Below are 14252 nucleotides of genomic sequence, written 5' to 3'. Positions count from 1 at the left end.
CTTCCTGCATTTCCTCGGTGTGCTGGCTCCCTGCCTTTTGTCCTTAAATATAGGTACGCAGGCCGCATGCAGATGTAGGCGGTGCTAGCTGCGGAGCTGCAGCGGAGGACGGGGCTTCACGGAGGAAGTGCGCAGCCCGCCGCAGATCAGGTAAACGCTAGTGTGAAACTAGCCTTACATACAGTATACACATAGAATAGGTAGATATATAGAGGTCAGTGAAGCAAACATATATATATATAAAACATTCAAAATCAAAAAGAAATTGAAATTTATAGGAAACAAATGTTAAGAAATGTGTTTTTCCTGTATAATTACTTGTATATACATACAGTACAGACCAAAAGTTTGGACACACCTTCTCAATTAAAGATTTTTCTGTATTTTCATGACTATGAAAATTGTACATTCCCACTGATGGCATCAAAACTATGTGTTAGGGGTCGAGTTCCCGCTTCTGCACAGGGGGAATCTCGAGCCACTTCCACTGTGGTCTCCCATTCTTGTCCAGCCGCAGTGGAGCCTGCTCAGCAAGGACGTCGGTCCCAGCGTCTTGCTCATTCTCACTCTGTTCTGAGAGTTAGTGCTGCTTCTCCAGTCTCTGCCATTGAAGTCAGTGCTGGTCAGCAGCGAGCGAACTTCTCTGGGATTAAGTCCTTGTCTGCATGTACTGAGCATGCCCAGCGTAAGGTCTCCCGTTGGAGATCGAGGGTCATGTGCTCAGGCTCTGCAGCACATTCCATTGGTCCTCTTGGCAGGTCCTAGAAGGGCAAAAGTGCTGTGGCCACTTCCTGTGCTGCTGCTATATAAACTGAGCATGACCGCACGGCCATGCGCTAGTATTGTCAAACAATTGCTGATGTGTGTGTGTTGTGAGTGCAAGTCGTCCTTGGAAACCCCTACCCTATTGAATGTCTGTTCGCGGAAGGTGTATGGCTGCTATCTAGCGCCCGACTTAGCCTACAGCACTAAACACACATCTCAGCGTCCTGTAGCTGTGCCTGCCAGTACGGCGCCGTGCGCTTGCCTTGCGCTTTCCATACCCGAGTCTGGGTGGTTAGTGGCGTCCGTTAGTGCGGCATCGCTCGCACTCTTGTGCACTTATATTTCCTAAGGTTCTCTACACACCCAGTTGCGGTGTTGCGCCAGCAAGGGTCTAATCGGGCTCCAATCCCTTCTGGGGTTAAGTCCGCTGACCACTTGCTCGCGCACTAGTGCGGTACTGCGGTCCTGTGAATTAACAGGATCGCTTTCTTCACGCTGGGTGAGGTTTAACCCACGCGTGTATCCTTTAGTGTACCGCCATATTGTCCGTCTTGCTAGCTGCAGGGTCTTTTACCTGCACGGTGGACCTCGGACTGCGAACGCACCTAGTTTCTTACCATCTATACTTGGTGCGTTCCGCCAGTCCTTAACATAATACTAGCGCCAAGGTCTGGCTAGTATGGCGGACATTCAGCAATCTTTGCGGTATATCCAGCAGTTGGAGGGTAGGTTGAAGGTTCTCGAGAACTCAACCTCAGCTGTGGATGTTACCGCAGTTGCTGTAAAGGCTGCTGGCGTGGCGGCAGCAACCTTGTTCACTGCCACCCCTGTTCCAACATTATCCCGCCTCCCGTTGCCAGAAAAATTTTCTGGAGATTGCAAAACTTGTAGGGGATTCGTGAGTCAGTGCTCTATCCACCTCGAGCTCCTGGCTGCACGTTTTCCTACAGAGCGGGCTAAGGTGGGATTTATTGTCTCGCTGTTGTCGGACAGGGCGTTGGAGTGGGCTACGCCGCTGTGGGAGCGTGATGATCATGTGGTGCAGAGTGCTCCGTTGTTTCTGGGCACGCTGAAAAAGGTCTTTCTAGGACCTCAACTCACCCATGATACAGCGCTCCAACTACTGGCATTAACTCAGGGTGAGTCCTTGGTCAGCCATTTTTCCGTCCGATTCCGTACTTTAGCTTCCGAGCTGGAGTGGTCGGATAAAGCCCTTATCCCCATATTCTGGAGGGGCCTGGCTGACCATGTTAAGGACGCTCTGGCCACTAGGGAGATTCCTGCCACACTGGAGGAGTTAATATCTATTTCTACTCGTATAGACCTCCGTTTTAACGAGCGGAGGTTGGAACGAGCCCAGTGTAGGCAGAGGTTTCGGCTGGCTCCTACCTTCGCCAAACCTTTGGAATCTCCAGTCCAGGCATCTGAGTCACATGAGACCTTGGAGGTGACACGAGCGGGATCCAAGTCTCAGTCCGCTCGTGCACATAAGGTCCATCATGTTTGCCAGCAGTCAGGACGTCTTGCCTCCAAGAGTCCTCAGCGGTCGGGGAAACGTCAGCGTCTAGTGGCAGTTGGAGGAGGTACACTAGACACGGCGACGTTTGCCTCAAAGTTGTCCTTCAAGGGGACAATTACCATAGGCCCATCCACTCTTACGGTCGAGCTATGCTTGGATTCTGGGGCAGAGGGTAACTTTATGTCCTCCGCCTTTGCCCAGCGTCACGCAATACCCTTGGTGATGCTCGCCCAGCCAGTGACCGTTCGAGTGGTAAATGGGTCAACACTACCTTCACAGATTACCCACCAAACCATTCCTTTCACGCTATCTGTGTCTCCATCACATCAGGAGATAATCTCCCTATTAGTCATTCCTGAGGGAATTGATGAGGTCCTGTTGGGGATGCCATGGCTTCGCTACCATTCTCCTCATATTGAGTGGTCCTCTGGGAGAATTTTGGGATGGAGTAAATCCTGTGAGGGTAGATGTCAGAGGGAGTGCGTTCAGGTTGCTACTACACAGGTACCCGCAGATCTTTCCTCTCTCCCCAAGCACTATTGGTCCCATGCAGACGTGTTCTCCAAAAGAGCTGCGGAGACTCTTCCGCCTCACCGCCCCTATGACTGTCCTATTGACCTCTTGCCTGGTGCTGAGCCTCCCCGGGGTCGAGTCTACCCGTTATCTCTCCCGGAGACGGAGGCAATGTCCCAGTATATTCAGGAGAATCTGGCAAGAGGATTCATTAGGAAGTCAGTGTCACCGGCAGGGGCTGGGTTCTTCTTCGTACAGAAGAAGACTGGAGACTTACGTCCATGCATAGACTACAGGGGTCTTAACGCCATTACCGTTAAGAACAAGTACCCATTACCCCTGATATCTGAGCTCTTTGATAGGCTACGGGGAGCAAAGGTATTTACAAAGTTAGATCTGCGGGGTGCTTACAACCTGATCCGCATCCGTGAGGGGGATGAATGGAAGATGGCTTTTAACACCAGGGATGGGCACTATGAATATCTAGTGATGCCCTTTGGGCTCTGTAATGCCCCAGCCGTTTTCCAAGACTTTGTGAACGACATCTTTCGGGATATGCTCACCACCTCGGTCGTAGTCTATCTGGATGACATTCTCATCTACTCTCCAGATATAGACTCCCATCGGAGAGATGTTCGCAAAGTCTTCGACCTCTTACGGGCAAACTCCCTCTACGCTAAGTTGGAGAAGTGTGTGTTTGAGCAGGAGTCCTTGCCTTTCCTTGGTTATATCATTTCTGCCCAGGGTTTGGCTATGGATCCTGCCAAGCTACAGGCGGTAATGGACTGGCAGGAACCCCATTCTCTTAAAGCGGTGCAGCGCTTTATGGGGTTCATTAATTACTATCGCCAGTTCATTCCACACTTCTCAACTTTGGTAGCTCCCTTGGTCGCCCTCACCAAGAAGGGAGCAAATCCCAAGTTGTGGTCAGAGGAGGTCTCCAAGGCCTTTCTCTCGATTAAGTCACACTTCGCTAGCGCTCCCATCCTACATCGCCCCGATGTAGATAAACCATTCATCTTGGAGGTGAATGCCTCATCCGTTGGTGCTGGAGCAGTCCTTTTCCAAAAGGATGCTCAAGGTCGGAAGCATCCTTGCTTCTTCTTCTCCAAAACTTTCACACCAGCGGAGAGGAATTATTCCATCGGGGACAGGGAGTTGCTAGCCATGAAGTTGGCTTTTTCAGAGTGGAGACACCTCTTGGAGGGAGCTCGCTTTCCCTTCCAAGTCTTCACTGACCACAAGAACTTGGTGTATATACAGACGGCCCAGCGGCTAAATTCTCGCCAGGCTAGATGGTCCCTGTTTTTCTCCCGGTTCCATTTTACCCTCCATTTTCTCTCCGGGGAGAAGAACGTTCGTGCCGACGCTCTCTCCCGCTCCGTAGTGTCATCTGAGGAGGAGGAGGAGGAGCCTCGGCTTATTGTCCCGCCTGAGAGCCTGAGAACTGTAGCTCCGGTTTCGCTGGAGTCTGTGCCCCCGGGCAAGACTTTCGTGCCAGCTAACTTGCGACCGGAGGTTCTCTCTTGGGCTCACTCCTCCAGAGTGGGTGGGCATTTTGGGACCAAGAGGACATCTGAGCTTTTGGCGAGAACATATTGGTGGCCGCATATGGTCCGAGATGTCAAGGACTATATTCAGGCGTGCGTTTCTTGCGCCCAGAATCGGTCTCCTCGGCAACGGCCTGCTGGGTTGCTTTACCCTCTACCGGTGGCAGACAGGCCCTGGGAGATGGTCGGAATGGACTTTGTGGTGGGCTTACCCAAGTCGCGTGGCTGCTCCATTATTTGGGTTGTCACCGACCATTTCTCTAAGATGGTACATTTGGTACCGCTTCCTCGGTTACCCTCAGCACGGGCCTTGGCGGTGTTGTTCATGAAGCATGTTTTCCGATTGCATGGTATGCCTGATAAGATTGTCAGCGATCGGGGTCCCCAGTTCGCGTCTCGGTTTTGGAGAGAGCTCTGCCGTTTGCTCAGCATAGAGTTAAACCTCTCCTCTGCATATCATCCCGAGACGAATGGGTTGGTGGAGAGAACCAACCAGACTCTGGTGACATATTTGCGACATTTCGTCTCCGCTAGGCAGGATGACTGGGCATCTTTGCTACCTTGGGCGGAATTTGCCTTGAACAACGCCGTAGCCGATTCCACTGGCCAAACTCCTTTTCTCCTTAATTACGGCCAGCATCCGCGTGTTCCTGTGCCCATGCCCGTGTCCTCCACCGATTCTAGGGTGGCAGACTGGGCGGTGGAGGCACGGGACATCTGGGACCGCACACAGGATGCCATCCGGGCCTCCAAGGAGAGAATGAGGGTTTCGGCTGATACACACCGGCGTCCCGCTCCGGTCTTTGCTCCCGGCGACTTAGTGTGGCTCTCCGCCCGTAACATCAGGCTGCGAGTTGAGTCCACTAAGTTTGCTCCTCGCTACATTGGCCCGTTTAAGGTTCTGGAACAGGTCAACCCTGTGGTTTACCGTTTGGCCATTCCTCCACGCCTTGGTATCACCGATACCTTTCACGTTTCCCTCTTAAAGCCCGTTCGTTTGTCTCGGTTTTCTGAGTTATCTGCTGGGACATCGGGTTCATCCACGGATGAGTTTGAGGTGAATGCTATTGTGGGAAGCAAGGTGGTACGTGGCAAAAAATTTTATTTGGTGGATTGGAAGGGTCATGGTCCAGAGGATAGAACCTGGGAACCTGTGGAGCACATTCGGGCTCCGCAGCTCATTGCTGCCTTCGAACGTAGCGAGGCCCAAGGAGGGGGGGGCCCTAGGAGGGGGGGTAATGTTAGGGGTCGAGTTCCCGCTTCTGCACAGGGGGAATCTCGAGCCACTTCCACTGTGGTCTCCCATTCTTGTCCAGCCGCAGTGGAGCCTGCTCAGCAAGGACGTCGGTCCCAGCGTCTTGCTCATTCTCACTCTGTTCTGAGAGTTAGTGCTGCTTCTCCAGTCTCTGCCATTGAAGTCAGTGCTGGTCAGCAGCGAGCGAACTTCTCTGGGACTAAGTCCTTGTCTGCATGTACTGAGCATGCCCAGCGTAAGGTCTCCCGTTGGAGATCGAGGGTCATGTGCTCAGGCTCTGCAGCACATTCCATTGGTCCTCTTGGCAGGTCCTAGAAGGGCAAAAGTGCTGTGGCCACTTCCTGTGCTGCTGCTATATAAACTGAGCATGACCGCACGGCCATGCGCTAGTATTGTCAAACAATTGCTGATGTGTGTGTGTTGTGAGTGCAAGTCGTCCTTGGAAACCCCTACCCTATTGAATGTCTGTTCGCGGAAGGTGTATGGCTGCTATCTAGCGCCCGACTTAGCCTACAGCACTAAACACACATCTCAGCGTCCTGTAGCTGTGCCTGCCAGTACGGCGCCGTGCGCTTGCCTTGCGCTTTCCATACCCGAGTCTGGGTGGTTAGTGGCGTCCGTTAGTGCGGCATCGCTCGCACTCTTGTGCACTTATATTTCCTAAGGTTCTCTACACACCCAGTTGCGGTGTTGCGCCAGCAAGGGTCTAATCGGGCTCCAATCCCTTCTGGGGTTAAGTCCGCTGACCACTTGCTCGCGCACTAGTGCGGTACTGCGGTCCTGTGAATTAACAGGATCGCTTTCTTCACGCTGGGTGAGGTTTAACCCACGCGTGTATCCTTTAGTGTACCGCCATATTGTCCGTCTTGCTAGCTGCAGGGTCTTTTACCTGCACGGTGGACCTCGGACTGCGAACGCACCTAGTTTCTTACCATCTATACTTGGTGCGTTCCGCCAGTCCTTAACACTATGAATTAACACATGTGGAGTTATGTACATAAAAAAGTGTGAAACAACTGAAATTATGTCTTGTATTCTAGGTTCTTCAAAGTAGCCACCTTTTGCTTTCATGACTGCTTTGCACACTCTTGGCATTCTATTGATGAGCTTCAAGAGGTAGTCACCGGGAATGGTATTCCAACAATCTTGAAGAAGTTCCCAGAGATGCTTAGCACTTATTTGCCCATTTGCCTTCACTCTGCGGTCCAGCTCACCCCAAACCATCTCGACTGGGTACAGGTCTGATGACTGTGGAGGCCAGGTCATCTGGCGTAGCACTCCATCACTTTCCTTCTTGGCAAAATAGCCCTTACACAGCCTGGAAGTGTGTTTGGAGTAATTGTCCTGTTGAAAAATAAATGATGGTCCAACTAAATGCAAACCGGATGGAATAGCATGCCGCTGCAAATGCTGTGGTAGCCATGCTGGTTCAGTGTACCTTCAATTTTGAATAAATCCCCAACAGTGTCACCAGCATAGCACCCCCACACCATCACACCTCCTCCTCCATGCTTCACGGTGGGAACCAGGCATGTAGAGTCCATCCGTTCACCTTTTCTGTGTCGCACAAAGACACGGTGGTTGGAACCAAAGATCTCAAATTTGGACTCATCAGACCAAAGCACAGATTTCCACTGGTCTAATGTCCATTCCTTGTGTTCTTTATCCCAAACAAGTCTCTTCTGCTTATTGCCTGTCCTTAGCACTGGTTTCCTAGCAGCTATTTTACCATGAAGGCCTGCTGCACAAAGTTTCTTCTTAACAGTTGTTGTAGAGATGTGCCTGCTGCTTGAACTCTGTGTGGCATTGAACTGGTCTCTAATCTGAGCTGCTGCTAACCTGTGATTAATGAGGCTGGTGACTCGGATAAACTTATCGTCCGAAGCAGAAGTGACTCTTGGTCTTCCTTTCCTGGAAGTAATGATGGCCACTCGTTTTTCTATACTTAGCTGCTTTTTTCTTGCATAATACAAATTCTAACAGTCTATTTAATAGGACTATCAGCTCTGTATCCACCAGACTTCAGCACAACACAACTAATGGTCCCAACTACATTTATAAGGCAAGAAATCCCACTTATTAAACCTGACAGGGCACAGCTGTGAAGTGAAAACCATTCCCGGTGACTACCTCTTGAAACTCTTAAAGAGAATGCCAAGAGTGTGCAAAGCAGTCATCAAAGCAAAAGGTGGCTACTTTCAAGAACCTAGAATATAAGACATACCATATATACTCGAGTATAAGCCGAGATTTTCAGCCCAAATTTTTGGGCTGAAAGTGCCCCTCTCGGCTTATACTCGAGTCAAGGTGGGCGGCAGGGTCGGCGAGTGAGGAGGAAAGGGCGCTGAGGTATACTTTCCTAGTCCCAGCGATCCTGGCGCTGTCCCTGCCGTCCCACGGTCTTCGGTGCTGCAGCTCTTCCCCTCTTCAGCGGTCACGTGGGACCGCTCATTAGAAAAATGAATAGGCGGCTCCACCTCCCATAGGGGTGGAGCCGCCTATTCATTTCTCTAATCAGCGGTGCCGGTGACCGCTGATAGAGGAAGAGGCTGCGGCACCGAAGACCAGCTGTGACAGGCAGAGTGAGCGTCAGGAGCGGCAGGACCAGGTAAGTATGTAATATTCACCTGTCCGCGTTCCAGCCGCCGGGCGCCGCTCCATCTTCCCGGCGCCTGCGCTCTGACTGTGCAGGTCAGAGGGCGCGATGACGCATATAGTGTGCGCGGCGCCCTCTGCCTGATCAGTCAGAGCAGAGACGCCGGGAAGATGGAGGCGCCGGGACCGGACGCTGAGAGCTGCAAGCAAGAGAGGTGAGTATGTGTTTTTTTTTTTAATTATTGCAGCAGCAGCGGCACAGATTTATGTGGAGCATCTATGGGAAAAAATGAACGGGGCAGAGCATTGTATATGGGGCACAGATATGGGGCAATAATGAACGGTGCAGAGCACTATATGGGGCACAGCTATAGGGCAATAATGAATGGTGCAGAGCATATATGGGGCACAGATATGGGACAATAATGAACGGTGCAGAGCACTATATGGGGCACAGCTATGGGACAAAATGAACGGTGCAGAGCACTATATGGGGCACAGATATGGGGCAATAATGTACGGTGCAGAGCATATATGGGGCACAGATATGGGGCAATAATGAACGGTGCAGAGCATATATGGGGCACAGATATGGGGCAATAATGAATGGTGCAGAGCATTGTATATGGGGCACAGATATGGGGCAATAATGAACGGTGCCGAGCACAGTATGGGGCACAGCTATGGGACAAAATGAATGGTGCAGAGCATATATGGGGCACAGATATGGGGCAATAATGAACGGTGCAGAGCATATATGGGTCACAGATATGGGGCAATAATAAACGGTGCAGAGCATATATGGGGCACAGATATGGGGCAATAATGAATGGTGCAGAGCACTATATGGGGCACAGCTATGGGACAAAATGAACGGTGCAGAGCACTGTATGGGGCACAGCCATGGGGAAATATGAACGGTGCAGAGCACTATATGGCACAGCTATGGGGAAATAATGATCTATTTTTATTTTTGAAATTCACCGGTAAATGCTGCATTTCCACCCTAGGCTTATACTCGAGTCAATAAGTTTTCCCAGTTTTTTGTGGCAAAATTAAGGGGGGTCGGCTTATACTCGGGTCGGCTTATACTCGAGTATATACGGTAATTTCATTTGTTTCACACTTTTTTGTTAAGTATATAATTCCACATGTGTTAATTCATAGTTTTGATGCCTTCAGTGTGAATGTACAATTTTCATAGTCATTAAAATACAGAAAACTCTTTAAATGAGAAGGTGTGGCCAAACTTTTGGTCTGTACTGTGTATTACATAGATAGATCAATAGAAGAAAAGCTGGCAATTCATCAACTGTGTACTGTAAAATCACAGCAGGAGCCGACAGCAAAGAAAAGATGGATTACATACAGTACATGAACATAGAACAGAGAGATATATAGATGTCAATGATCTATACAATTATTGCAGTGTGTGAAGCTTACTGTACATGTATTTTATTATTAAAAGATTAATTTTTCTGAAACAAAATTGTATGGGCTCTGTGGAGAAACGGGGGTTAGTGGGTATGCTTATCCGCTGGCCCAGCTGTCTTTAGTAAGACTGCATGGACCAGGGCTCATACCACTGAACGCCCGCTCTCTTCCCCGTGGGCAAGACACTACTCAGGCAACACAGGTTTGGGGTAAAACAGTGTGGTAATACTTTATTGAACCACAACACACAATAGCAGACAGAACAATCCTAGCAATTACCCCCAAGATGATGCACATTACGGGGTCTCACCTTCCCGCTGACTCACTGAGATGATGGTAGATATTATGTCAGAGCTCCCAGTGTCGTAATTCCACCTGTGAGACACACACATAGAAGAGATATCAACAAGCGTAGGGAGATGACTGAAAATAGTCCATAGAATCCGTACAAGGTCCAAAGCCAGTTGACACGATGTCAGAGCTCCCAGGGTCGCTATTCCACCTGTGATACACACACAGAGAAGAGGTAACGACAAGCGTAGGGAGATGACAGAGGACAGTCCATGGAGTCCGTGCAAGGTCCAAAATCAGTTGACATGAGAGTCACCACCTGGCTTATCCAACCATCTACATGGAACCAGGTGACCAGAGGGTCCCAAACCTGGCTTTCTCCAAACATATCCATGGTTTAGAGATGGTGACTGGATCAGATCTGTGCCCTTCCAACTGGAGCCGAAACCCCCTAGGTTGTTTCCTATAGAATCATAGATCCGTGTCCCTCATGATGGTGCCATGATGTTTTGGCTGCAGTCCTGTCTCTCGCCTGTTGTGTGGTTTGCAGAATGTCCAGCTGGTAGCTCTGTGTTACTTCAGATCTAATGATGAGATCTCTGAGTCTTTTTATACTAGAGGTATGTAAGCTATTTTTAGAATGACCCAGTGTCCTTTAGTCCAACATCAAGATAAGGTAAACAATGGTGCTGAGATCAAGAAGCACTACTTGACCATTCAATCTATGTGCACTGTCTTTCCCTATCTGCTTTGAAGTCAACAAGCTGCTTCTAGAATACAATGCACAATTGGAATATCAGCACACATCAATAAACAAAGATAAACACACACTATGAACAAGTCACTATTACAGACTTACACAGTATGTTAAATAGTGTATCAGTTTGCAAGTGTGTCTTCTTGACCCACCAGACATAAACCCTTAAATCCACACGCCAATATACAGATAAAAAGTCTGTCCTTCTTGGTCGGCAAAAACATAGTCCTCTGGGTAATTAAGATATACTCTGGTTTCTTCACATGCTCCCGTGTAATTTTCTTAAAAGCTGCACGCTCACGCTGACTTTTGACAGCATGAGAACCGCAGCTCTCTGACAGGAGGAAATGATTTCCTGGATGATCAGAAGTCTTGTTTGCCACGCTGTCATGCGTCGATGTTTGGGCAGCCAATCACAGTTGTGCCACACCAAAGATAGTGCAGGCATTACTGTGATTGGCAAGCAAGCCCAGTATGTTCATTTGCTGCAAATAAAGCACCAAACATGCTGAGCGGGTCATTCGAATATACCGAGGCAAACAGAAAATGACTGACCGAGTAATGAATAGCCCGAATACCGTACTGTTATGACCTGGTGGTTAGGAGCACCCAGAATGACCTGATAGTTAAACCTCATACAGGACGAGCTCTGGGATGTGGGAGCTCTGCTGACCGCAAGCCCTAATCCTATCACACACACTAGAAATAGCCGTGGAGAGCTCCTGACTAGGGTTGAGCGAAACGGGTCGAAAATTTTCAAAAGTCGCCGACTTTTGGCAAGGTCGGGTTTCATGAAACCCGACCCGACCCCTGTGTGGGGTCGGCCATGAAGTCGGCGATCTTTTGAATCTGGAATCGGAATTCCGATACCGATTCCCGATATGTTTAAGATATCGGGAATTGGTATCGGAATTCAGATTTAAGTGTAAAATAAAGAACTAAAATAAAAAATATCGCAATACTTACCCTCTGACGCGCCCTGGTACTAACCGGGAACCTTCCTTCCTTAGAATCAGCCTTCCAGGACCTTGCGGTGACGTCGCGGTGACGTCGCGGCTTGTGATTGGTCACGCGGCCGCCCATGTGACCGCTCGCGCGACCAATCACAAGCCGCGACGTCACCGAAGGTCCTGGAAGGGCTGATTCTTAGGAAGCAAGGCTGCCAGAAAGAAGCAGGGCACATCCGAGGGTGAGTATATACCTAATAGGAATATACTCACCCTCGGACGCGCCCTGCTTCTTTCCGGCAGCCTTCCTTCCTAAGAATCAGCCCTTCCAGGGCCTTCGGTGACGTTGCGGTGACGTCGCGGCTTGTGATTGGTCGCGCGAGCGGTCACATGGGCGGCCGCGCGACCAATCACAAGCCGCGACGTCACCGCAAGGTCCTGGAAGGCTGATTCTAAGGAAGGAAGGTTCCCGGTTAGTATCAGGGCGCGTCAGAGGGTAAGTATTGCGATATTTTTTATTTTAATTCTTTATTTTACACTAAAATATGGATCGCAGGGCCTGAAGGAGAGTTTCCTCTCCTTCAGACCCTGGGAACCATGGAAACCCAATGCACTGCATTGGGTTTCGAGTTTCGGCCGACCCTGACCCCGACTTTTTTATAGGATCGGCCGATTTCACTCGACCCGACTTTTGAAAAAGTCGGGTTTCTTGAAACCCGACCCTATAAAAGTAAAGGTCACTCAACCCTACTCCTGACCAGACCTAGGCGCCTCGTCACAGCCTAAGAACTATCTAGCCCTAGAGATAGAAAATAAAGCCTACCTTGCCTCAGAGAAATTCCCCAAAGGTAAAGGAAGCCCCCCACATATATTGACTGTGAGTAAAGATGAAAGTCACAAATGCAGAAATGAAACAGGTTTCAGCAAAGGGAGGCCAGACTTACTAAATAGACAGAGGATAGGAAAGGTAACTTTGCGATCAACACAAAAACCTACAAAAGACCACGCAGAGTGTGCAAAAAGGACCTCCGCACCGGCTCACGATGCGGAGGAGCCACTCTGCATCCCAGAGCTTCCAGCTAGCAAGACAAAATCATGATAACCAGCTGGACAAGAAAACAGTGAATAAATAATGACTATCAGGAACTTAGCTTCTGCAGGAGAAGGCAGGTCGCCAGAGAGATCCAGGAGCGAACTGAACAAATGCAAAAACATTGACAGCTGGCATGGATTAACGATCTGAGAGGATTTAAATAGAGCAGCCAACCAAAGGATAAACCACGTCACCTGTGTAAGGAACCTCAGAAGCAGCAGCTTCACTCATAGCCACCAGAGGGAGCCCATAGACAGAACTCGCCGAAGTACCATTCACGACCACAGGAGGGAGTTCGACAACAGAATTCACAACAGTACCCCCCCTTGAGGAGGGGTCACCGAACCCTCACCAGAGCCCCCAGGCCGATCAGGATGAGCCAAATGAAAGGCACGAACAAGATCGGCAGCATGAACATCAGAGGCAAAAACCCAGGAATTATCTTCCTGACCATAACCCTTCCACTTGACCAGGTACTGGAGTTTCCGTCTCAAAACACGAGAATCCAAAATCTTCTCCACCACATACTCCAACTCCCCCTCGACCAACACCGGGGAAGGAGGATCAACGGAGGGAACCATAGGCGCCACGTATCTCCGCAATAACGACCTATGGAACACATTATGGATGGCAAAAGAAGCTGGAAGGGCCAAACGAAATGAGACAGGATTAAGAACTTCAGAGATCTTATATGGCCCAATGAAACGAGGCTTAAACTTAGGAGAGGAAACCTTCATAGGAACGTGACGAGATGACAACCAAACCAAATCCCCAACATGAAGTCAGGGACCAACACAACGCCTGCGGTTAGCGAAACGTTGAGCCTTCTCCTGGGACAATGTCAAATTGTCCACCACATGAGTCCAAATCTGCTGCAACCTGTCCACCACCGCATCCACACCAGGACAGTCCGAAGGCTCAACCTGCCCTGAAGAAAAACGAGGATGGAAACCAGAATTACAGAAAAAAGGAGAAACTAAAGTAGCCAAGCTAGCCCGATTATTAAGGGCGAACTCAGCCAAAGGCAAGAAGGACACCCAATCATCCTGATCAGCAGAAACAAAGCATCTCAGATATGTCTCCAAAGTCTGATTAGTTCGTTCGGTTTGGCCATTAGTCTGAGGATGGAAAGCCGAAGAGAAAGACAAATCAATGCCCATCTTAACGCAAAAGGACCGCCAAAACCTCGAAACAAACTGGGAACCTCTGTCCGAGACGATGTTCTCTGGAATGCCATGCAACCGAACCACATGCTGGAAAAACAAAGGCACCAAATCAGAGGAGGAAGGCAATTTAGATAAGGGTACCAAATGGACCATCTTAGAGAAGCGATCACAAACCACCCAAATGACCGACATCTTTTGAGAAACAGGGAGGTCAGAAATAAAATCCATGGAAATATGCGTCCAGGGCCTCTTCGGGATCGGCAAGGGCAAAAGCAACCCACTGGCACGAGAACAGCAGGGCTTAGCCCGAGCACAAGTCCCACAGGACTGCACAAAAGAACGCACATCCCATGACAAAGAAGGCCAC

The sequence above is a fragment of the Ranitomeya imitator genome, chromosome 4 (assembly GCF_032444005.1).
Source record: "Ranitomeya imitator isolate aRanImi1 chromosome 4, aRanImi1.pri, whole genome shotgun sequence".
NCBI lineage: Eukaryota > Metazoa > Chordata > Amphibia > Anura > Dendrobatidae > Ranitomeya > Ranitomeya imitator.
Note: the sequence above shows the minus strand (reverse complement) of the source record.